This window comes from Ischnura elegans, chromosome 1 (assembly GCF_921293095.1).
Source record: "Ischnura elegans chromosome 1, ioIscEleg1.1, whole genome shotgun sequence".
NCBI classification, from domain to species: Eukaryota; Metazoa; Arthropoda; class Insecta; order Odonata; family Coenagrionidae; genus Ischnura; species Ischnura elegans.
This window is the reverse complement of record NC_060246.1, coordinates 167925626-167952608: the sequence shown is the minus strand read 5'-3', so window position 1 is coordinate 167952608 and position 26983 is coordinate 167925626. Positions and strand designations below refer to the sequence as shown.

At 40.9% G+C, this 26983-nt stretch overlaps 1 long non-coding RNA gene across 1 annotated transcript in view; it reads left to right on the top strand.

Annotated features, from left to right (window-relative positions):
- Positions 1 to 425: 425 nt before the first annotated feature.
- The window catches only part of LOC124173471, a 268062-nt gene continuing 241504 nt past the window's right edge, over positions 426 to 26983 (top strand). The window contains exon 1 of the long non-coding RNA XR_006868573.1: positions 426 to 5613. This is a non-coding gene — a long non-coding RNA (uncharacterized LOC124173471). The remainder of the gene's footprint in view (positions 5614 to 26983) is intronic.

The window sequence follows — 26983 nt, the reverse complement described above, 5'->3', positions numbered from 1 at the left end:
TTTCTTTTTCGGTCAATTCAGAGATGAAACGCCCTCACAATTCGATCGAAAGAATTTCAGTCTCTTTGACCGCTGATCTCCTTAAAAAAATCAGCAGAGAGGAAGCACTTCCAGTATAGTTCACGCGAAAGAATAAAAAACGGGGCAGTCGTGGGACTGGCCGACAGAAGTGAAAACTGAAATCATTATTATCCATTTATTCTTTATAAAGATTTAATATTATTAAATAACTAATTTTTCCAGTAATACTCTTTTTTCAACAAAAATTTAAATTATTTTTTCAGCAAGCTTTTTATTATTAACTAAATATTAAAAATACGATTCATATGAATAGAAAGTAACATCATTTATATTTGAAAATATAATATGCTTTTATTTCTTTACCGTACAAAATTTTTACATCTATAATTTATGTTACAATGTAATATGCTTTTTTTGCACCATTTTACAATATTTTAAAAACTAGTTTACATTGCACATTTTATACTTCTGAAACGTTTACTTTCATGTACAGTTTTGAACAACACTTTCACTATCTTGACGACCAGCACCATCATCATTAATTTGTAAAACTGATACAATAGTTTTATGGTAGCTAAAATAAGAAATGAACAATTTTGATTCATATCTTTTTAAATGTCTTGTAAGGACCGCATCTACTGTTGTTTTATATTTCGTTGTACTGAGATTGCGATCATTTGACATTTCTAAACCAAATTCATTCTTTAAAAATTCAATTAATGTTTAAAAATTTAAATTTCCAAAATAAAATATATCTAAATTAGATAAAATTTATACAAAAATGTGTATTGCCATATCTTCAACAAAAGTTTAATTAAATTTTTAATTTAGGGCTCAGCGTTTGTGAATTTATAAACAGAAAAAAGGCGCGTATGCTCTGCATATGCATGCTTTTTCCCCGTCCCACAAAAGTGCTCAACGCCGCTAAAGAAGTTTTCAATTCAAAAATTCTTTGGAATTATTGTTAAGAATAACTTGGGATGTGATAATATCTTATACGATTATAAATATAACTTTTTCTTTCAAGTTCTGATATGGGTGGTAATATGTAGTTACAAATAGTAATGTACTTTTACTTATTAAAAAGTAATATTTGACGCAATTATATTTGCAATATACCTTCTTGTAAGGTCTGATATGGTCCGGAAAATGTACTTATCATATTAAAAAAAACTTTTACTATACCTAGTAAGCCTGCGTTGTTGAAATATCCATTGTAAAATTTTTCAAATTGTATGAGATTGAGAAAAAAATTCTACCCGGCGAGGAATGGAACCCCGGTCTCCCGCGTGACAGGCGGGGACATTCACTACTTTACTGCCCAGGATATGATACTGAGCGGTCAATTTAAAGACTCAAATCTATATCTCGCTGTAGCGGTCGCGGTGTCGGGTCGGTAACGCTCACGCGAATCCTATGCTTTTTTCCCATCTCACAAAAGTGCTTAACGCCGCTAAAGAAGTTTTCACTTCAAAGATTCCATCACTCACTCCTAAAAAATTCCCGAAGAATAGGTGAGGATAGAGCTCGGTCGGGATTAAACCACAGTCGTGTGATTTTCACACATTCACTGTTGAGTGTCCAGCGGCTTACCACACAGTCTCATTGGTTACTTTTATTCGCGAAATGAATAATGAGATACAACTAAGCGATGGATGATTACTAAAAATGCATTGCGCCTTATCTCTACTCCAGAGTCAACAGAAAACATAAACATCCAAGTAATTCTATCTCAGTCCTTCTACCTGCCACGAAAAAAACTCATACTCACATGATTTTTATCCTATGCGGTGAAAAAAATATATCTAGATCTATCTCATCAATTTTATATGCTACGAAAAAATGTTACACTTACATGGTTATCAGTTATGTCGTCATGTTTCCGTTCTGTCATTGGGACTTTTAACCCCACGGACTGACCTTGAGCTTCAACAGATCTCCAGTAGGACCTCGGTAGGAAGGCAATTGCAAATAATTTATCGTGAATAGGAGTTAGTAAAATGCGCGCTGGTCGAGGGAGTAGTCGCGTGCGAAACTCGCACCTCTAGCCAGAGGCCACTACTTCCGTTTGCGCAAGATTTCGACAATCGATCGTAATCAAATGAAACCAAAGTAAACTCTTTTTAAAGAATCCTTAATATCATCGGAAACATATCTTTACATTTACAATTTTTCTTTCCGACATTGTATGAAAAATTTACAGATTTTGGCGCTCGGAAAACGTAGTTACAACCTTAAGTCCACTTGTTCAGGAAATTCTTCATGCATTGTTATGAAAGCCAATGAAATGGAACACCGGATTCTTATGAATGTATATTGTAGCAAACTAATTTTCAACTGATAAAAGAGCGGCAAAAATTGCTATTAAAGAAAAGTAGTATATTTTTAGAAAGGATTTTGCACGGCACTTACTCATGGCTGAAGAGCGTTCACCTCAGGACTTGCGATAATGCATCGACTGCGGGGCAAACAAAAAGGACTTAATAAAGAACTCTGGCTTTAGGCACTTCTTAAGAGCCCTCCGGCTCTGATTTCACTCACCAGCTTCTTGGCTCGATCGTCTTTCAATTTGCTTCGTGGCGATTTCGTGGCATGCAGCATGTCAGAAGCGCTCTAGCGGTTAAGAACCCCCTCTGGGAAGATTACAGCATTGCTAGAACCCGATTTGGAACGAGAACACGTCTTTGGAGGCACATGTGAGGATTAGATGGATTCATAGACTGGTTTATCTATGCCAGGATGTGTAATAGCTAAATAAATAGATTGAAACTTGGCAAATCTCAACCAACTTTTTATATGCTACACCTCTGACCGGTTTTAAAAGTACACATATAATCCTCAAGTGAAGTAATTACAACTTGTTTCTCTAGGGAAGCCTGATTAAGGTCAAAGGTGGGTTCCGGGCTGGTGGTGAACTTGCCCAGATATTTCGTGGGAGGCAGGACTGGTACATAGGAGACTGGTGCATTGACATCAAGCCATATCTACCAAGTTGGAATTTGCCATTACATCAAACTTTTCAATGAAATATGTATAGTTCATCACCTTAGTCTGCCACATGTAGGGAATGCGCTTGAAAATCAGATATACGATTAAAATTACTGAACGATTGGTAAAAACTGGATTTCTTTCACCATTGATTAAAGATTAAAAATGTTAACTGCCATTGAACCTAAACTTTGTCCCGTTTGCTTCATATATTATTCAATTGTACATAGGCAGGGGTAGCAGGGACCTTCTATTTAAAATGACACGTAATTGTTAAAACCGAAGGGGGTTTATCGACTATGGAGTTGTATGGATTGCACTAAGTTCCAATCTATTTTTCAAGCCATAGTTTCGGGGATTCACTAAGTTTGCTCGCAGGCAGTGGACGTTATCGGTCGCTCGTCAATTTGAACTCTTTGCATCGCAGCCGTGAATTGCATTGCTCGGCCTCCGATTCTGCTGTCGCCCACCGACCATTTGAATTCGTTCGTGAAAGTCGCCACTCACGCCACTGACGGCCAAAGCGATCCGAATTCATCGGAGGACTCAGCTTATATTAGGCCTTTTAACCGAAATTTATATTCGTGGTGATAGAATCAAGCAAATTTAAAACTTCTCCTTGTGAATGAAAAATTTCATTGCAAATATTGGGAATAAATGAATCGATGTTCAATCAACGCCGCGCTGCGGACATATTTGGAAAGTGAAGATGATGCACCCAAGCAGAGGCAAAGGGCAATGAAATGAAAGGCTCGCCAAGCCAAGTCCCTTCGGCCATTTGCCCGAGACGCGCCCTCGCTGATTGTTGACCAGAGCAAGTACGCATCACCCGTTCATTCCATCTTTTCTTTCTTTCGCACCTTTTATCCCGTTTGACCACATAACCGAATTTAGAAGCTCTCTGAACTCCGCTCTCATACAATCGTGGCATGATTTCCTGGTTTTCGAAGCATCGCGTGACATCGGTTTTTGAAGGAGGAACCGTCACCTGGAGGTCATTTGCGACATGAGGGATGGGTGGGGAAGGGAGGGTGGAGAGAGACTTGTCGTAGGCATTATCCTGCTCTTAACGAAAGGAGCCAAGGGGGGCGCGGTTTGACGTCTCGTTTGACGGACGGAGTGCTGCACCTTCTGCACCCATGTAAAAGAACTCGATCGGGCTATCTCTGAAAATTCTCCTCACTGCTGGGCACTTAACTCGGGCCAACAGTATGGGAAGCCTACTGTAGCCACCTAACCAGCCCTATCCCGTTACGTGCTCTGTTGTCGTCACTTTATTACTATCACTATCTAGAGCTGAGGATTAAAGTACCCTTCGGGAAGACATTGAGGAAAGCTAATTGAAAACTAAGTGAAAATAAAATTTGTAGTTTTTCACTCGCTTTCCTCCTGCCCTCTATCATTTCAACGAATATTTGCCACTATTAAATCCTTAATGAAACACGGAGCCACGAGTATTACTTCTAAGAGAAATATTGCATGAATCTCGTTCAACCGGCCTTTTTTCGGAACTTACCTTGAGTTCATATCTTGCTGTATCATCTTCAGTGTGCATAGGGTACACCTGAGTCAACATTGCCTGCGTCTCAAATGTCAAAGTTTTACAAGAATCTACTCTCTGCAACTGTAAATTCTCCAGAAAATAGAGAATATTAGAATAAGTAATGGCAAGTCAGTGAGAGGCACGCTTCTGCTGCAGCCTAATAAGCTGGGAGCTGTCGGCGCTCCGCACTTCCAATGTAAATAGCCCCAGCTGAAAGGCGATTACCCACTTAAGAAAAATGCGGAGTTAAGATATCCATTTAAAAATGTTACGGCATCTTCGCAATGCCCTCCGAGGCACTTCTGAGGTGCTTGGCAGGGGGTGCCCAATGACCACCATGCAACAGGAGCATGCACCCAACCAGTCACACAACACACACACACACACGCAGAATAACCAAGACAAAAACGCGCACATCCCTTTCGGTGTCGTGATCTCCAACCATCGCCCCATGCATTTCGCCACACCTATGCACTCGAAAAGAAAGCACAAAATTACCATCGGTTTGCAATTCATTATAGTTAGTATATCCATGCGAGGCTATAAAAATGAAAAGGGTTCACTGCGAAGAAATACTGGCCAAGCCAATGGGAAATTAAATTGACATGAATATCGATCGGTCAATCGCGATGGAAAAGCACTGAGATAATGACATTTTTTTATTTTTAGCGCAAGCCCTGAAATAGTATCTCATATAAAAAAGTAAGTTTGAAAAGAGCGACATGTTGGTTGGGGTGACTGAGGTTCCTTCCCTCGCGATTTATTCATTTCCTTAACTAATGCGCAAAATGGCAAAAGCTCCTCACCATCTCTCTCCTCCAAAGGATAACCTTTTCCCCGCGTATCACTCAAAATCCCCCCCTTCCCACAGCAAATTGCTCTCCCTCCGACAAACACCAAACTAAACCACAACCAGCATTTGGAAGGAGAGCGGAAGCAATATTCCATGGGATTGAGTGCCTCTTCGAAACACGACGAGAGAGGCCCCGTCGACATCCCGAGCCCTTTGCACAGAGGACAAGGAATGCCACGAGTGGACCTGCCGGGCGGAAGTTGCCAAGGTGAGTACTTGGATACCTCTTATCACCTTAACTACAGTAGACGAATGCTTTAAGACATTAAAACTCCCGGAGGACTGATCTGAAAGTGAATTGCATCGCATGTTCAACGGGAATAATTTACGGACGAGGAAATCTGTGTTAAGAGCATCATCGATTCAAGGTAGGCGACGCGACAAATGCACTTAACATATGGTTGACATTAATTGTGAACAATATTATTGCATATAATCATAGTAGAGTTTGTCAAAATCGGTGAAATATGAAATTTCAAAAATCGCACGCAACAGCACCTAAGGTCTTCAGTCGAGTTCATCGTTGGTATAACCTAATTGGAAGTAGGGGTGAATCGCATTACACGGTAGACACTGGTTTTGATGTTTTTATATGCTAACAGTGGTGGTAATTCACCCCCCAAATCCAAATCTGGCTTTAAGTTTTGCATAACTGCTCCAGTTTATGAGATTTAGCTGTTTCCCTTATAAAAGTTAAATTTGCCAATTGGATAGCAAAATGCTATGGAATAAAAAAAATTGGCAAATTATGTGCAATGAAAAGTTTAAGAATGAGCATACCATAGGTATATAGGAGGTAAATAGTTTACCACATTTTCTCTACTACGAGAAACTGCCATCGGATTTGATGGTATTTTATGCAGCAATTGTTGAATTCTAAAAATGCCGTAAAACTTAGTTCACTGTTCTTCGTAGCCAAAAATATAATGCAGTTCATACAGAGAGATATAGTCACCCGGACTTGATCCGACTTTATCAAATGATTATGCTAGACTTCAGGAAATAAATAAACATTTATAAACTGGCTCAAAGCGTTGTCTTTCATATAATCTATAATTACAAAAATATATTTAAAACGAAAAGAAGAGTTTTAGTCCTCCATTGCAATATTTTGCATGATAAATGTGAAAAACATCGAGAGAGCTTTCGACTGCAAGGCTAAAAATGGCAATGATTCAACAAACGAGGGACTTTGTAAAAGCGGTTATTACACGAGAAGTTTTAGAATAAGTTTCTGAGATTATGGGTCGCCTTTCTTTTGGCAAAGCTCCGTTGCCCATGGCGATCATTCGGAATTCAAAGCGACGACGGAGAGGAAAGTGGCGAGCCGAGACAGAGAAATGGCTCTTGACCACGCTAGTGCAACTCCCGCGAGCAGTGGCCGAAGTCCCAGAAAATAAGGCCATTATCCATGGCAAAGAACCTTAAATAAACATTACAATTGGTGCCCACAGAAAAACTTTGCCCGGAGATTGATAGAGAATGATTGGAAATGGTTACATTTCATTCTTGCGGAATGAAAATTTTCTGAGAACTCATAAAGAAATGTGGTAAAACTTCAACCTAAGAGCAACCGCTGCTATAATTAATGGAAAATCAGTTAATATGCGTAAGGTTTTACTAGCTAACAATTGGAAGTGGAGTACCAACCTTTTTTCAAACTAGCCTACGTAAAAATATTGAAAAAAAGATTTTACCAATAAATGGAAGGTAGCATTAAAGGGTATTTTTTCCTTGAATTGAATTCAAATGGAAAGCATGTTTCTGTGGCTAAAGCTAAAATGAATTCTTATCTTTCCAAATTAAAATTTCAAACTGGCAGAGAGTTATACGATAACTCTTCTCCCGATGGCTCTTCACTCTGTGGCTCTAGACCTTCAAGTTTGAGATTCTTCCGAGATAATGCTTGCTAGGTTATTTTTTTCATCCCATTAAGTTTGAATAAAAATGCTGAAATACGGTACTTAGACCTTACTCCACCGCTTCATGCGTTCAAGAAAGGAATTGATTTCTTTCACTTTATTTGATGATAAATAGTTGTCAAGAGCAATGGAAACGAAGCGAGGGCTTCTATCAAGGACACCCTCTTACAAATGGTGGAATGGATTCTCGGAATGCGACTTTAATGAGACTCGACGAAAGAAATACGAAGAGATTAATGGCTTCCAGTCATGAAAGCGATATTTTGCCCTCTATCCGAAAAAGGAACCATTTTCCAGGATTTCTGTTTATTTCTGAAGAGGGAAATCGCGACAACTTCCCCGAAGCACCTTATAATATTCCCTAGCATTACATTTATTTATTGAAATATACATCGTGCATAAAAATTTCCTCCCGAAATAAAATGAGTGGGTAGCGCAAAGGCCAGTGCTCTCAACACCTATTCATCATTATTTGAGGAATGAGGCAAGAGATAATATCATGATGCTAACTCAAATTGAAAGCAAGCTTTTGAGAATAGTGACCGAGGCCGGGAGAACATGCGTGTCATATGATCTTTCCATTCTATTCGGGTTTTTACCGCGTTTGTTGTGCTTTAATGATAACGGTTTCGCTGACATTGCAGTCAGCGTCTTCAGGTCGAAGGTAAGGAAAATCGCATCGCATCGCATTTGGAAAATTTTTTCGCGTTTTATAGGCATAAAGTTTCGCCTTATATAGGCGGCGGCGGCTGCTGATCCGCTGCTGCTCTCTCATTGGCCGGTTGTCCATCTCTCATTGTTGGTGGTCGGAGAATCCTCTTCCATGCGATATGCAGGCTGTAGCCTTAGATCCTTGTTGAAATTGGCTGGAGTTTTCGCTATCTCAATAGCTTCTCTGATCAGGCGAGGGAAGTATTTATTTTCTTTAGCTATTATCCTGGCGTCTTCAAAGAGGATGTTATGTCCAGGTTCACTCCAAGCATGCTCAGATATGGCTGTGAGTTGGTGCTGCTTGTTTTTGGTAGCCCTTTGGTGTTCCTGCAATCGGACTTTCATTGGATGAAAGCTTCTCGGGTTTCCAACCGGGTCAGGGTCTGCATGGTGTAGGCCGACGTTTTGTTGTGAGACTTTCCCAACATCCTCAAGGCTGATGATGCCGATGTCGCGGTGTTTCGATAATTATACCCTCCTGCTTCACCTAGGTGGTATCTTTCATTGGATCCTAGGTGGACTTTCATTGATCAGCAACCCGAATAGAATGGAAATATCATCTAATCAACGCCGCGAAAATCTTCGAACCTACATGCGTGTCATATGTTTAATGCCTGCCACTTTTTTGGGTGTGCCATTCATAATAATTGGAACCGCACACATTTGGCTTTACAGATCAGGGGCGCAGCCAGGAATTAAGGCTGGGGGAGGTTTAGGTGCAACTAATACCGGGGTGTGTGGGGGTATGGAATACCCACCAGGATAAGCGGTAGGTGCGAGATTAACAAATTGTGGAATTTTAAGATAAACGGTTCAAAATGGTGAGTTTTACGGCTTTCTGAGGGATATTTTACTAATCCTTACACTATTATACTAGTACTATCAATGCAATTAAATAAAATGGATTAAACTTAAAAATTTCGCTGAGCTCTGGTTTTATCCCCCAAAATCCTCCCTCGCTGCGCCACTGTTACAAATGGCTCCGCAGTCCAGCTTCATGTTGGCTAGGGTGATTGTACTACAGCAGAGGATGCCTCAGTTACGCTCATGTCCGATTTAAGTTGCCTCCAAAGGCGCATATTAATCGGTCTCAAAAAATGTCAATCACCAACCACGAAGAGAGTTTCAAAGAAGAAGCCAAAGGAAACATGATGAGGGTAATCAAGGGTGCTGCAAAGCGTAGCGTATAATATATGCAATGCAGTTAATCTGTGCTGGTTAAGCGTTACGGCAATCCTGATGAGGTCGAAGAATCAGGAGTGCATGTAACGATGAATGACGCGCGACAGATGCGCGGGGTCGACGCGTGATTTAACTATTGCGTGATTAAACGCTCGGCAAAATAGCCTTACGTCAGCAAGTTCTGCGCAAAAGGCGACTGCCGCGAATGGCACGGCGAGGAGGCGGCTGATCGCGAATCGGGTCCTATCATGAAAGTAATTACGAATCGACAGTTTTAAAGATATTGGTGAGCCAGCCGTTCGTGGAACGAGAAGATTCGCCTGCTCAAAAGCCTCGACGATCAAAGAGACGATTCACCATCTTCCCTTCTTCGTCGCGATCACGTGCTTCCACTCCCAACCCCTAACCTCATTATCTCTCTCTCTCAGGATGATCAATAAAACTTCCGCATGTATTGTGAGTTATCTGCGACTTTACTCCTCCCATCTCAGAATTCCCAACTCGCCACCAACTTTCAACTCTCTCTGCCGCCGTTGGCGCTACTGGGCGCCGCATAAATATTCCTCCTCGGCTAATGGACGGCTGTAATAGGCTGAACCTCCTCCCCTTCCTTAATTTCATCCCCTTCCTCGCGGATTTCACAGCGAGTGCCTTTTAAGCATCTCCTCCCTTTTCGCGGTCGCCCCACTCTTTCCACCTCCAAACACTCCACTCCACGGTCGCTTCCACATTTTGGCGCGCGAGACGATTAGCTAGATCGCTACGAAACTGGTACGGCCCCGGCGAAAGCTTACGGCACTGTCACAGTTCATCCTCATCACTCATTGTACTCACAATTTGGGCTAGAATTCGGATGACGTCAATGATTCAGCCAAATACGGAGATTGCCCGGAAGTGACTGCCTCTGGCTCGCGAATAACGGTGCGGGAAGGGTTTTTTTATTAAGTCATTGTTGTTTCCTCGAGCAATGAATGGCTCACAGAGCGATTCATCTGAGGGCCCAACCGCTCTCTGAATGCGGTCACTTTCATACAGAATGAACCCCGGGACGGTAAAAAAACGTCACCTTCGCCGTTCGAACGAAACAAGCTGCGCGCATTCTAATGCATGTCCATATTTTTGCTCGACCACTGGATTTCCTCCCTGACATTAACCTGATATACTTATAATGATCAACACTTAAAGCTGCGATTTTTATTTCCCCGAGATTTTTCTGACCGATACGAACCCTGAGTGGGCAATCAACTATTTCGGGCCCGCTCTAAAAAAGAACATACAATGTGACTGCTTTTTATCAGACTCATTAATAAATATAACTTTTGACCAGAGGGAATTCCGAAAATCTGGATGAGTTAGATTAAAGAAAATTGAAAATACGGGACTGACAAAAGAAACATGTAAGTTATAATCCCCGTGAAGAAGTGGCGTAACTATGAATATGGTTTGGTGGGGGCGGGAGGGGATTGGGGGTGGGGGGGTGGGAGGGGATTGGGGGGCCCGGGAAAATTTTTGAATTATGACATGCCTAGAAATATATTTTACATCATTTTTGCCCTAAACATTTAACTTTAAGCAGATTTAGTTATGAAAGTTCAAAAATAGACAATAGTTTAAAATATTTTTTTATTTCCCTGAGGCTTTGGGGGGGAGGGGGGGGCGGGGAAACATATATCATGTTTCCCCGGCTTCCACAGAGTTGTTCAATATCCGGCGACGAAAATTTCGCCGGAAATATTGCCAACATTTTCAGGTGAGGCGTTCAGACCTGAAGACCGTCAAAGCAGAGGCCCGCTATGATAATAATGATTTTGCTTGCTCAGGATTACAAGCGAGATCTGGATTAATTTCGCTCTAAACAGTATTTAGAACTTGTGGCGTAAGTGATAACACGACTAATCATCAAATGGAAGAATCTGAATCGAAAATCTATCAAACACTAGCAACTAGGAACATGAATGTCAATCCTCCATGAACACATTTCTCTTCCTACTTCCAATGTAGATTGAGATCTAGCACAAGCGAAAGATGACATCAACGCCTGCATGATATCCAGCGAGCCACCGCAAGAGTGCTTGGCAGGGGTTGAGTTGCCAAGAACATTCAGCATGCATGCGAAACAAGAGCATCCCATTGCGATCGAATGAAAAAAAAACAGGAAAATAAGTCGCGCGTGATTGGAGGCGGTGGCGGTCCCCAGGGGGTGTGCGTGCATCACTGTACGCATCACACACGCGACTGACCGCCATCCGTTGGAGCCATTCGCCCTTTAAGCACTTCAGCTGCCGCCACTGCGTGAATTCATCCATCTGTTGAGCGGAAATATCGGTGATTGTAAGCATTGAGGTTAACATGGAGAAGCAAGTGAAGGAGATCAGTATAACCTTTCTAGTGAGAGTGTAGGGGAAGTCGAGAAAAGGCTAAGAGGGACGCTTAAGACGTTTAAGTATTACGAGAGCAACTCTTGGGGAGGTATGTGGTTTTATTAGTTTTGCTGACGAGTGGGAAGGGAGCGAGCTTCCGTAAGACACGAAGGCCTCGCTCTTTGCAGCGAAGAAAGGAGTAATGGTCGAGCAGAGCGATCGGCTGCTTGAGGTGAATGATTCCTACTGTTTAAAGAACGCCCACATAATATATGTATAGTACCCCGCGAACTTCTAATAACTTATCAATAAATACTGGTATCAATTTTATTTATAAACACTAACGAAGAACTTAATTGCACAATTTTCATGTTTGTCATGCGAAAATACTTAAGGAATACTTCCAAAATTTTATTAAATATTTGTTCAATAAATATCAAGAAAATATAGAAATTCAAACAATCTCATATCAAAAAAAGGGGAAAGAGTGTGACGTTTCAAAGGATCTGGATTCGTTTCACTGCAAACAGATACACATACGTATAGGGAGCGCAACACGATGAAAACACAATAAGTATAACACATTGATGTATCGTTATAAAACCAAATATTTAATTAAATAATGGAAGTGTTTCTTCAGAAATATCTCATGATAACCATGAAAATTGGATCATTATGCACTTCAGTGGTATTTATCAATAAATCAAAATTCATTTAATAGTTTATTAATAAGTTATTATTAGTACGCGTAGTGCTATATGGACGTCCCGTAAATCTTGGAGAAAATTTACTTTGAGGGTGAAGTAACTCAACGCTGTACTTGGCCACTTCCACTTCGGGTGCAACTGAAAGCTAAACGGCGGAGAGGTGCCACGCGTGGCAAGTGCATCACTTCGCCTTGAGAAGCGATCACGCGCACTCCATCCAACTCGCTTTGGTCAGCCGTCGCGCGGCTGGCTTCTCTTCAAACTTCGTTCCTCCCAACGGAAGTAGAGCCACGGGTCCGTTGCGCTTGATCCAACCGCGATCACGACCCCATCATTCACGGAAGGTAATGTGCCCTGGAGAGTATTACCATTGGAAATAAAAAAAGAAGCGGCGCGTGAGAGGGTTGGGCGAGGACGAGAAGAAGCAGCGATGCCACCAGAAGTAAACTTACTTCAGGTGGCGTTGGCCGCGGCCGTTCGGCAAGGGTCAGCGGCGTCATCAACGTGCCTGCGACATGGTTAAGAGTCAATTTTTTGCCGTGAATATTTCGAGAAGTAAGGAGCGGAATAAGGAAAGGAAAAGCACGGCTCTCTTAATTTCTTCATCTCTACCACAATGGGTAATAAAGGAGAGACCAGCGAGCGCACTTACATCAGGCAATTGCTTAATTTTCTTTCATATCCAAAGGCCCTTTTGTTTGTTCTATAGAAGACTGATTTATGCTCCTTCCGCTTCGGCTGCATTTTCAATGGCTTCCATAAGTGTCCGCAGGGTGGCTCTGTGAGCAGTGCGAACTAATTATTCCCTATGTTTACAACAGAATATGTGCACTCGCTATGGATAGCACTGAAAACCTACGAATTCATTATATTATATAATTTTTAAAGTAATTTTTAGCATTAGTATTGCAGCCCTGGATAATTATGGCTAATTTCCCCGTGAAATTCGATTCGCAATGCTGCCAACGAACGGTGATTTACGTACACACATTTTTGAATGCGGACAACACATCTAGTGGTCGAATGGAGAATCCTCTCATGAGGTATTCGTGGAATAGCATCGGCCGGAGAAGCGATTTCCTCCCCACACTCCCCTCCGACCTCCTCGAACGTCGCGTACCTTCGTCCAAACCCACAGTCACCCCTCCCGTCATGCATTGCGTGGCGTGCTTGCCCCTGGCCATGCCTTCTCGTAACACAGCTATTGCACGCCCGCCTCAGCCAAACACTGCCACCCACCCTTTCGTCGTCTAAATTAAGCGTCATAAATTCCAGCCAATCTCTCCCCATCTGCAAACTCATTCGCTCTCAAACATCGTCTCTTGGGGGACGGGTTTATGAAAAAAGAAACAGAAGAGCGACGCCTCCCGCCCACAAAGTTTCGTCGTTTTTAATTACAAAGAGCTCCGCTTATTTTTTTATTCTTCTCGCGAGGAGGAAAGAAAGGAACGCTACAAGTGTTCCCGCGAATCAATTTTGCTTTTGCGCTTGAAACATACGCTGAGTAAAGTTTGTGTGCTAAGAGAGAGAGAGAGAGAGAGAGAGAGAGTGAAATAGATAGAAAGAGTTGTGACGCCGTCGCGCCTGTCGATTCGCTTCCACCGTGCGGCCTCGCCTTCTTCTGTTCGCTGAAAGACGGCCAAAAAACAAGGAATGGCTAGGAAAACAACGCCGATAGTCAGGATAAAGGGACTACACAAAGCGGGAAGCATTCTATTCCATACAGGACTGATTTAGTTTGCTTTTTAGCACTCATTCTAATCGATTTTCAAAAGTGTCCTCAGGGCGGCTATGATTGCAGGGCGATCAATTTAATGTCATCATGATCAACAGTCCGAAGATTGCTCTTCACTCAATTGTCCCGTCGGCTCATCATTTAATACGCACGTCGTTCTTCTGCCTTAAATCACCTGCTCCATGCATCTTATTTGTGTTTCTTCCCATCCTCCTATTCTTCAACGATAAGTTTCATTAGACAATCGCGTCTAATTATGCTTCCACCAAAGGTTCCCAAAAGACTTTACTTATCTCCTATTCTTCTTAGAAATGTCTCACTAATATCATGATCTATTCATTTCTCATCATTTAATAAATGATATTTACAATCGCGAGGAATCTCATCGAAAAGTTATGAATTTGATAGATCAAATAATCACGAATGTAAATTTCGGTGACCAACCCTTCGCTCTTCTCGTTCAGCGACGCGAGATCTACTTTTGCAAAAGCACCTCGGATGACAGCACGCCAACTCCTGCATTGAGATATTCATCAGTCGCGCTTCCGGGAGAGATCAGTTTTTGAGAAAATATACGCGAATTCTTTCCATTCTACTCCACCGCTTTCAACTCCAACACGGGATTTCATGAGACTTAAAATGGCATATTTCTCTTCAGCTATAATAATAAAAAACCTATTCTATGCACAGTCGGTTTTAAAGCATGCAACGAATAGAGAGGCGCCACTTTCGCCACTGTTTGGAAATTGAGTTTCGGTATTTTCCAATGCGCCAATAGAAAGGAAATATGAACATACCCACCTCCCGCAATGCTATTGTTGTCATAGTGGTAAAGCAGAGAATTATCAACGGCATCTGCATAATGTCAGTGATTCGAACCTCTCCGAAGTTACTTCTTTCATAGTTTCCTTATGCACTTTAACGAATATTAACCACTGCTATCGTTATAAAATTTTGAATGGCGAAAATTTGTTTTTGTTTTCTGCAGATATCGTTATTCGTTTTTATCGGCATCTCAATGAACGAATGATATGTAAAATATTTCTGTCAGACATTCTTCACCATCGCGTCCTTTTTTGTAATACCCGAACTTTATATCGTTTTCAGTAATATGTTGAAACCCACGACAATCACTCTCTTTATGGGGCCGGGTCGGTGAAAAATTGGAAGGTTGGCACACGAAGCAACCTGCATCCTTCAACATAGTGTTATTAAAGCATGAGTAGTCATTAAATGTAGTACAAGGCCTTCACGGCAACAAGAGCCGACGAGGACGGACACGGACGCGACTGAGCAACCAAAGAAGGAGTCAAACTCCTGGAGGGAATGCCCAATCGAAATTATGGAATGAATGAGGTAACTCACAGACGCTGGGTCGTCGGGGTGTTTTCTTCCGGGCTCCGTGGCGATGTATTCTTCTCTTTAGATTCATATGTAAATTCACCTCGTTGTCAATTAGGTCTATACTGTGAGCGCTAGTTGCGACGGAGTTCTGGGAGGTACCGAGTTCGAAGTAAATTCATTTTGTAAAAGACGAATCATTAGAATCAACATAATCTATTCAGATTACTCAAAAAAATTAAATACTGAATTTTTTAAACGAGTAAAGTTATCCGACTAAACGTAGCCTCCGATGTAATCCGCATTGCGAATATTTTTGAGTCACATGAAGTAAATTTAGGAGCAATCATTCCGGAAAATAAAAAAATTTCCAAAACGCCTACATCACGGAAAGCAAGTACAGTCACTTTCAAAAGTCGGTCCCCACGACCAGCGCGAGCAACTACGTTTTCCACTGCGCTCGAACTTCGGGTATTGCTTATGCCTTCTGTGCCTTGAATGGGCTATTTTGACTTACTCTCACCATCCGCAAAATCTTACCGAGGCATTCTTCTCTCTTCCTAGATTCTTCGCGAATTCCCCGACCACCGGTGCCCGAACACAGGCGAAGCATAAGGTCTCAGTCACGCGATTCTCACCGCGATAATATTCTGAGACGGATGGTCTGAGTAGTCTGATTTGTACTCAAATATACAGAGACGCAACGCAGTTATAAGGAAGAAAGGAAAATCTGAATTTACGTCCGAAAGTATATTCTAAAAATTGCCTCTAAAATAACATTCTACATTATAAGTTTAACACATTATAACCAAACACGATCAATGCATTGTGTTCTATATATTAGTATATTAGGCTCACTGATAGGCGCATTAATCATTCCTAAGCATTTTCTTGGGATATATATATATATTATCCTAGAGATTTATACGCGTCTCATCATACGAGAAATAAAAATACTTATGTGCGCCAAATTATTACGTTTACCTCGTTAAGATATTTATTCCAGTCATTACTAACATTTCCCTGGGAAAATATTTAAATAATGCTTAATGTATCCCAGGTATTATTAAGTAGTTAACACATTTCTTCGTGTTCATCGAAAGTTGGAATGTCTAAATAGCTATGATAAATATATTTTCTACAGATAAAAACCTTCATAAACATTAATTACATGACTTTTTTGCCTCTTTCTTACCATTTTAAGGCACATTTAGTATATTTTATATCTTTCTCCCTTTCACTGACAGGTCAAACTAAGTCTTTCCCGTTTTTTGTTTCTTTTTTTCTGATAGAATCAGTCGTAATTGGCGCCTAATGATATCATGCATTTCAATATCTCTACATTATTATGTATAAGTGGTTTAACACTAACTTACACTCACGTAATGAATACCTTGTGGCAGTCTTACGGGTGAACAAATACTGATCATTATCCTACAAACAAAAAACTAGTTTTCCTCCGATAAAAATAAACCGTCTCGGGTACCTGATGACTATTTCTGCGCAATTAATAAAAACGATATGTATTAGCTACCAAATATAAAGCTTGTGATGTAGCGATTTACGGTGCGGAAACTTAGACGACGACGAAAGGTGGACAAGAAAAGAATAAAGGCATCCGAGATGTGAGCATAAAAAACGACGGAAAAGGTGAAATGTACGGAGAGGAAAAGAAATGAAGAAGTGCTATCCATAGAGCAGAGATTTTAGGTACGGGGGCAGGAGAACGATGAAGGAAAGGATATGGATAGAATGAAAGGGCCCTAATGCGAATGGGCGTTACTGTTAATCCAAGTGGTAAGTTCAAGTTGGGAGGGGCGCTGGCGGGGTGATTGGTAAAATCTTTCATATAATCCAACATAATCAAGATACTTTTCATAATAATCAAATATACTCCCTTTTTCAATTCAGAAGGGCAGTAAAATTTTGTTTTTTCATGACTACCATAAATGGTTGACTCACAATCATAATGCCACGCTGATGTTGCTCGTACGATTTTTCTTAAAAAAACACCGAACAATACTAATGCACGAGTATTCCCCAGAAAGAAAAGGACGACATTTCCTACGAATCATTGCGGTCTGAAGACTTGCCATTTTCTCAATGCCCATAAATATGTCCCTACTTCTTTCACTGAAAAATTATATTTGTCTTCAAAACAATTCAAGGCAATCCGACTTCTCATCTGAAAAAATGTTGCAAAAATCATCTTCTCTCATTAACAATTTCTTTGCCGGTGGGTTTTCTAGGTAAAAAATTAAAATACTCCTTCTAATTTTATATCAACAGGATGGGTTAAGTTACGCTATTCAAAATGCACGCACCACTTGTCCTCTGAATAAACTTAAACTTGGGGAGTAACTGATATTTCACTCGTAAACATGGAAACATTTCTGAAATCCTTCGCCCTCTACACCGGGTGAACGCGAGCATGGATGGTAGCCGTGACGCAAATGACAATATACTGGCGTATATATTTTCGTATATTTATCAAGACCACGTTGAGAAAAAAATATTGGTGTATTACGCTCGAAGTGTTCCGAAAATTTTATTTGTACTATATGTGCTGTATAAGTTTACCAAACGATTCGGATGTCCATCTCACTTCCTCTCACGATGTGTTACTCGCCAGAAAAATTCTTAAATTCTTCTCTGCTTTCTTCGATGGTGGAATTGTTTGGCTGTGGGGGGGTGGGAGGGTTCACCGGGACCTTCCTACCTCTGAAATCGTGCTTTGGGCTCTTGGCGAGGGTTAAAGTAGTCAACTTGCACCATTTGCACAACCCGATCAGATCAAATTGGTCCCCAGCGGACAAGGAACGCGTAAGCAATACGCGAAGGTCGACTTCGGAGAATAACAGAGACGGCTGCGCCAGGTATGTGGACCGACTTTTGAAAGTGACTGTACATCATATGTACAAATATGCGTGGAAAAGAACCAACCGAAAATCAATCTACAAAATATGCCATTAACTTTGTCGTACTTTATTACCTTAGCGTAAATATAAGCAAGATTGCTAAAATCGAGCATAATTTCAGGACGCGGATATGGTCATTGGAACAGACGGTTGACTCTCGAATAAGCGACAGCGAAGTTTTTCATCCAGGATATAAAATACAACTGCAATCGACGCGATGGGATAGGTGACGGAAGTTTAGTAGCAGTTAAATCACATATACACCCATGAAATGATTTAACTGGTAGTCATATACGCCCATGAGATTACTGAAATTTAAATAGAAGGTGTATGGTGTACATTAAAATAACGACATGATATTATTTACCGCTTAGGAAATCAAATATCCGCATTTGATTTGAGAGACAGAAAAAGTGTAATAATTATTAGGGAGGATTTCAATCTCCAAACTACAACTTGGAATTTAACACTCTAAAACCAAATACAAGGAATAGAGAAATCTGCCAGATCTTGCTAAACGCTACAGCAAATAACTCACTTACATAAGTTGTTTTACAAGGTCACAAGTAGAAATTAAATATTAGACCTTTAAGTAGTTAGCCATCATAAGTCGATTAAAAATATGTTTATCACGAATTGGGGAAGATTCATCTTAAAAAACCAGAAGGGAATATTTATTTGACGAACGCAGCTTCATTTAATTTGGCATATATTCTTAATCAATTTTACACGGAATTCATAAGTAAAATAGAGAATAAATCACTGACGTATCATGGAAATACTTCACAGAAATTCCACGCCAAGGAATCAATGAATATATTCCGGAAAAACTGAAATTATACAGTAAAAAACCTCGTAGGTTTAGTAACGATGTTAGCAGGGAATTTAGGAAACAGAGAAAACTGTACAGATTACTTATAAGGTCCGTTAGGTTTGGTGAAAAATCAAAGGAACTTCAAGGAGAATACAGTTACGCTGCGCAACGCTCAAAAATCAAGACATCCATGCGTGCTGCTCATCAAAATTCAAGAAAAAACACTCGGAGATATATTGTAAGAAAATCCTATTTGTTTTTGTTCACATGCGAGAGACGTTCAAGCGAAATAAATCTTCAACAGTAGATTCATTATTTGATAGAGATGGGAAACTTGTTACCTAAAATGCTGACAAAGCTAACAGGTGTAATTCCCGCTTCGAAAGTGTATGCACCATAGACGATACTGTATGCATTTTAGACATTTATTCACCGAGGAAACGGTTAAAAAAATCACTAATCAACGAGAAGGGGTAACTAATACGAACGTAAGGAAAAGTAAATCCTCGCGCCCGGAGGAAATAACCGCGCGTGTCCTAAAGGAGTTAGCGCACGTATCGCATCGTCCTTGGAGTTAATATTCAAGAAGTCATTATCTAAAGGAAAGATACCAATAGACTGGAAAATTGCGAACGTTTCACAGATATAAAAAAGGAACATACATTAAAAATGGAACTATCGAACAGTTTCATCATCATTGATTACAGGCATGATACGCGAGAATGTCGCCGTTAGCAATACCGTAACTTTCCTGAACAGTGAGCAGTCTAAACTTTCCCTATGGCTGTCAGCACAGCATCCGGAAATTAGATCATGCGAAACACAATTCTCGCTCTTTTTTCGCGATGTTGTCATATCTGGTGAGTTGCAAAGACAAGCTGACGCATTATTTACAGACTTTAAGTAATCTTCCTGAACTTCCTCGCACGTGTCTCTCGTTGGTTTGGTCTCCGCATTTCCCAGAACTGGCTGTCTCCTGGGAACAAACTATTGAACTTAGCATTAGTTTTGTAGAGCCAAAAACTATTCTATGCATCAAAGGTCGTTTAATCAACCTTACAAACTCCTTTTTTTTAAGTTCAACAAAGAAACTAAACGCAACAAATGAATATCACATCCGACGGACGCAGTAATAAAATAGGCTAAAAGATGCCTTGTGATGTAAAAACTCCCCTTTCCGCGCGACTCACCTCGGAGAAGATGGAAAGGGCAAGAGGGTATCAGTTGATGCCTTTCGCGGAAACAGTTCATTTTTCTTTTTCTTAAGTATGCCGACTTAATCTCTTCGCTTTACTTCAATACCCGAGCCATATTTATTATGCGAGGAATGGTTCCGAAAAATATCCAATCCTTAGTATTTTCACTCGAGTAACGCGTTAAATGGTGTAGTCGATCTATGCATAATCCTTTTAAACATCCTCAGTTGTATTTTAGGTCAAATAAGACGACATTCCGTGCTTTAAATAACGATTTTCTAGAATAAAATTTTTTTAAACTTGAAAAATCGGCCTCAGCTACGAAGGCATCAGGGTCCCGCGGCGTATAGCTCAGTCTTGACGCGCGACATAAAAAACGCTCTCATTTATTTCGTCGCAAACGTTTTTATTTCCAAGATTCCTACTTAGTACTCTTTATAAATCTCTACTTTATATTATGTTTCAAAATTTCCGAGTTATTTTTTCGTAAAGGAAAAATAATGTCTACCATATGTCAAATTTCACTTGAAAAACGGGTCGGCCATTTTGCGTTGTAGAGCCAAACAGATGCGAGCCAAAATCTAAAAAGTCATTGAATGCATAGGAAAATCACCAGGTCGAAGAAATATTGCGTTTTTTATTCCATGAAAAAATCATACCTACGCAACGCCAGCTAGATGAATTCAAAGATTTTTGAGGAAAAACGAGACCGCGCGTGATTTTGAAAGTTGATCATGTTTGGGCCACTAAAAAGTCGTATTTATGTAAAATGGCACATAAATCCAGGTCTGGTAATAATTTATGAGTATTTATGCCAAGTTTCAAGTCTCTATCCCCATAAAGGTCATTTCGGACTTTATTCCATCTTTTTCCGATTCGGGACCAGTGTGCGCCGGGTCGGAAGACGATCGGCCAACGCAGCTGACGTAAAGGTGTTCGGCGCACACGTTGACAACTATAGTGTAATACAGCAAGCTGAAACTACCAGGCCAAGGTATTATAATGGGAAATCGGCTTTAAAAACTGTATTATTACACGAGTTTCATGATAGCGCTTCCTGTCGGCAGATTGCTGGACCTACTAGCCTCGAAATCTCTGCAACCGTAACTACTCGACTCGACATTCGTAATGCTACTCGAAACGATCGAGTCAAGTAACAACTACGTGACTCGACCCGAATTTTTGAGTGCCCACACATCTCTACAATTTAGGCATATCCGTATGCTATTAAAATTAGCGAAGACGCAGCCGTCGACGCTACAGTTGTATATAGCAATGCCTTCATCGTCAAACGGGGATGGTTGTAATCTGGGTGTCATTATCTGCGCATTATTTGTTGTAAAGAACTTATAAAAGTGGCAAAACTGCGATGTTTTGAAGAACGGGAAAAGATTTTGTGGAGAAAAACAAATGAGCATTTCGTACACGGATATGGAAATTAATAAATGCCATTTAAAATAAACTCTGGCGATTCCTTATGAGTATAATTTGATGGAATACTAGGCGTAATTAACGTGTTTGGAATTCAAAATTTTCCCTATTGACACCAAAATACTACAACTACTGAGATACGTACCGGTTACCTTTGTGCTTATTTCACGACGGTCATTAAAAACAGTCGTTTTTACTCTCCCAACATTTCCCACTACATGATGTCCCTGATATGCTATTTAAATTGTTACATAATATGACGACTTTTTTCTAGCCCAGGCGTCCTCATCTATTTCAGTGTGTAGCCGGTTTCATTGCGACGAGCACCCATAAATGAGGAAACACGAATGGGTCTACGATAAATATGTCGAAAATTTTAAGATTAGACGGGCGTTTCATTGACAAAAAAGAGAAAAATTAAAAGTAGCATAGATTTCACAGCATGTTTCACTATAACCAAATATTGAAGTGTCACGTTCTAAACGTTTGGCCCTTAAATAATTTTTAGAGTAGAATGGCATATTTGCTTTGAGCACTGAATATATTAATTTCCCAGATTAGAAATATGACATTAGAATGCAATTTGCCGAAGTAAGCCGAAGGAAATGATAGTATCCATGTAAAATGAATTAGACTGGACATGCTGTATGTATTTAAAGGTGACAGAAATAGACACATACACGAGATTTAAACATTTCCACGTCTATATGAACATTAAGCGTGCGATGCTTTATGTTAATTCCACAGATAGCTACGTATTTTACGAGACCACAAGCGTTCCGTTTCTCCAGACGTTAGTGTACCTGCGTCACGACCTATCCCCTCTGCCCCCCAAACCCAGTGTGCCTATTGGAGCACTCCCCCGCAGGAGAGTGCAGAACAACGACCCAATTCTGCCCCAGCGTGTGAGAACCGGGGACTCGGTTAGCCAGGCCACGCCATTGTCTGTGTGGGACGGTGTTCTGAAGTCGAAGCCCTGACCTGCCTTAAGAGTGCAAAAGGCGTGCAATGGTCAGGGGTGTGTGCTTTTCGGGGCCCTCAGCCAGGCCGAACCACTGGTCGGTGGCGACTGAGGGGGTCTTTGTGTACCAGCCGAAGTCTTCTCGACTTCCGATCTCCAGATCGGAAAGCCATTCTCTCCGGGCCGGAACAGCGAGTCTTGATTCCCCGGGCGAGGAGACTCCTTCGGAAAGTGGGTGCGAATGATCGGCTGCCGTGGGTTAGACCCAGTCGGACCTCTCAATCGTTCCAAATCCCTGTCCCTATCACGTCGTCAGCCGTTGATTCTGCGAAAGCTCGTCGGTGTCCAGTCTGGAGCGTGATGAAACCGCGAAATTCGCGGCTTTATATAGATCGGTAGGGGGCGCCGCTGTGATTTGATTGGTTCTCCCATAAATCTCTGGTGTATCGCATTGCATCGTCCAATCACGGAGCTGCAATTACAAAAATCGATTTTTCCAACGGAAAGCTTCTAGAAACATTGATGTTCTATAATGTTCTCAATACTACGGCACAAGTAAATGCCATCGTACTTTTGAAAAGTATTTAATATTTGAAATGAAATTTTATCAAACAGGTACGCAAAAAGTCGTAATGTAGATTAATCCAGGTCTTACAATTGTGAAAGTAAAACATGATCCAATTAGAACGAAATTTATTAAATATGTCCAGAATAACGTTGTAAACGGGCATTAATAGATTTTTAAGAGTTAGTCAATGCTTTTACGTGAAACCAATCGATATTAAATTAAACAGCGGTGTTAGTTTCATTTCCAGTCAGTAATCAATTTTCTCTAATCCGTGGCGGCTGAAATATGCTTACGGGAATATTGCGTTTTGTTTGGTACCTTAATATATCATAAGAGCCTATATGTTTTTGATGCATCTGAGGTTGAGCAATGTGGTAGTCGCGCTGTAATTTAAAGCCCCCTAAATACGTTTCAGTTTCTTTTAGGCGTGCCCGCCTTTTATCTGGCAGGTAGCCGCCTTTTCCTCTCCACGTCCGTCACAGAACATCGTATCGATATGTCTGCGTGTCTCTGGATGACTGCATAGCCTCTCATCTAGGTATAGTTCGCGCCCTTTCCCAAATGTCTGAAAAGATGCATTATAAGATGTATCTCTTCCAAGGGCACCATTATTGCAATGCATCTCCCATACACGCAACTCCCCTTAACGCCGAAATTATTTTATGAGCGAAGTCATAGGTCCAAAGTAACTACGCACAGGCAGCCCCATCAACCCACTTCCGTCCACCTTAGTATGTATTAGTCAACCCTAGTCATATTCCACTGCGATGATATTAAAAAATATACAATGCACTCATTAGCTTATTTTTGGAGGCGATCGGATTAAGGCCATCAACGGAATGAGACATGTGCAAAAGGGAAATTCAATCACGTCGCTTGCTTCTTGTAAATCACATGCTAGAATCATAAACGTGAACAGTTATTGGCATCGCATGCTTCATTTCAACTTCCCTCCATCCGAAAATATGAAGACCCTGAAGAGCCATACTTTTCATCGGGGACATCCGTAGAAATTGAACGGCATTAGATGATGACCTCGTAACCACCAATTGAACCGGCATAGGTCATAATGAAGAGACTGGATGATGTATCAACAATATAATTCCCTGGATTACTAAAGAGAATTAGGACTAAGAACGAAATATTATGGATATAAATGTCGCGTGAATAATGATGGTGCCGTGCGTGGAGTGAGATATGGTATTATAACTATTGACGCGATTAGGGGGCGTTGGTAAGGTAACGTGTAGCTAGAGGAAGCCATATTGATAAACCTCCTCGAATATGTGAAAACATAGCGAAGAATCGAAAATAGCTCATAGGGAAGACCGGGAAGATGTTAAGAAGAGGAGACGACTGGATCTCTACGCACTACGCCTCAAGATTTAAACATTTTCGCCCAAAATTCGTTTGGATCTTAATTGTGATGATATTTTGGTTCGTTGCTCCTATTTACATCCATTAAATTTTGTTCTTAATTCAGATCCTCCCTAACTTTTGCTGCCATAAAAGGTACTTGCCCCCCAAAACATGAAGTTTACACTCCTGTGGTCAAAACCGAGACTAACTCTACCCTCAAAAAAATAACAAAAAACAGATGTTCGGGGTCAATGAATGAGATTAGCCTCTTGCAAAAATTGCCGTGACGAGTGACGTAAACACAGAATTATGGAGAAAGAGTGATGCAACTCAAGTATAATTATCAACATCAGCAAATGTAAATCGGGAACATTCTAGAACATCAATCTTCCGGGAAAATTCCGTTGGCAAAAACCAGGAATTCGATTTTTGTATTTGCAGCTCCGTGATTGGACGATGCAATGCGATACACCAGAGATTGATGGGAGAACCAATCAAATCACAGCGGCGCCCCCTACCGATCTATATAAAGCCGCGAATTTCGCGGTTTCATCACGCTCCAGACTGGACACCGACGAGCTTTCGCAGAATCAACGGCTGACGACGTGATAGGGACAGGGATTTGGAACGATTGAGAGGTCCGACTGGGTCTAACCCACGGCAGCCGATCATTCGCACCCACTTTCCGAAGGAGTCTCCTCGCCCGGGGAATCAAGACTCGCTGTTCCGGCCCGGAGAGAATGGCTTTCCGATCTGGAGATCGGAAGTCGAGAAGACTTCGGCTGGTACACAAAGACCCCCTCAGTCGCCACCGACCAGTGGTTCGGCCTGGCTGAGGGCCCCGAAAAGCACACACCCCTGACCATTGCACGCCTTTTGCACTCTTAAGGCAGGTCAGGGCTTCGACTTCAGAACACCGTCCCACACAGACAATGGCGTGGCCTGGCTAACCGAGTCCCCGGTTCTCACACGCTGGGGCAGAATTGGGTCGTTGTTCTGCACTCTCCTGCGGGGGAGTGCTCCAATAGGCACACTGGGTTTGGGGGGCAGAGGGGATAGGTCGTGACGCAGGTACACTAACGTCTGGAGAAACGGAACGCTTGTGGTCTCGTAAAATACGTAGCTATCTGTGGAATTAACATAAAGCATCGCACGCTTAATGTTCATATAGACGTGGAAATGTTTAAATCTCGTGTATGTGTCTATTTCTGTCACCTTTAAATACATACAGCATGTCCAGTCTAATTCATTTTACATGGATACTATTTTTCTTAGCTGTAACTAAAAACGTTTATAAATGTTGTTTGAAATGAGCACTACGTTTTGTTCGAATTTGCACGATATTTTTTAAGTGATACTCTCTCGATAAAAGCTATGTAGCAACCTTAGGAACGTTCACCCTTCATTTACGAATTGTGAACACCCTCTTAATCATTGCAAGCAAAAAGGGATTACGATCGATCTAGTTATTTTCAATCGTACTCTACCTATTCCTGTAGGTATGTTATTTACAAAAGTCATTATGGAATGACGAGGTGGACTATGATCTCGACTGTAAATACGTGTAATTGCTTATAATCTATTCATTGATTGACGGTAAATAAATGAATGATTTAGAATACGTGAAGTTTGCCCATGGATACCTAGGGGCAAAGTCATAAGCATAGACTATATCCTTTAACCCTAAGTCCAAGAATAATGCGTTAAAGAGAAGCGATAAATTGTTTGCCAAATCAGTGAAAAATGTTTTAAAATCTCTTTTTGAAAGTTAGTGCCTAATGTCCCTGAAAATATAGCTCTAAATAACGATTTCTTCACTCGCCCGTATTAATGCTGAAATCAAATGATTTCAATGCAAATGCACTGGTGGTGAAATTGATAATGTAAAATTTATTTACCACTGGAATAAAGAATTAAAAAACGATGCGTAAAGCGTTTGATTTTGACACCATTGAATCAGTAAAATTTAACGCAGCAATATTAGCTCACTAATGAAATCTATGTTCAATCTTTCACAAAAAATATTACGTAGAATGCTGTGTAATTCACCATAGCTACATAACGGAAAGGAATCAATGTGCACACAATGTAATTCATAATTATAAAATATCGGTTTTCTCATGCGCTAGTGCTCATAGGGATTAAAAAACGTTTTTTAATTACAGACAACTATTAGTGTTACCTTTGGCTTGTTGCTTTTTCCCACTTTCCAAGGGAATGAAGGCATATCCTAAAATGTTGGACCTTTGCGTAGGTTATTCCTCTTCTTTAACTATCACGTTACCAAGAAACACGTTATCACACTTTTTCAGCAATACGATTCCACACGAACACCATTGAACGCACTTTCAACACTGTGATAATGTATTGATC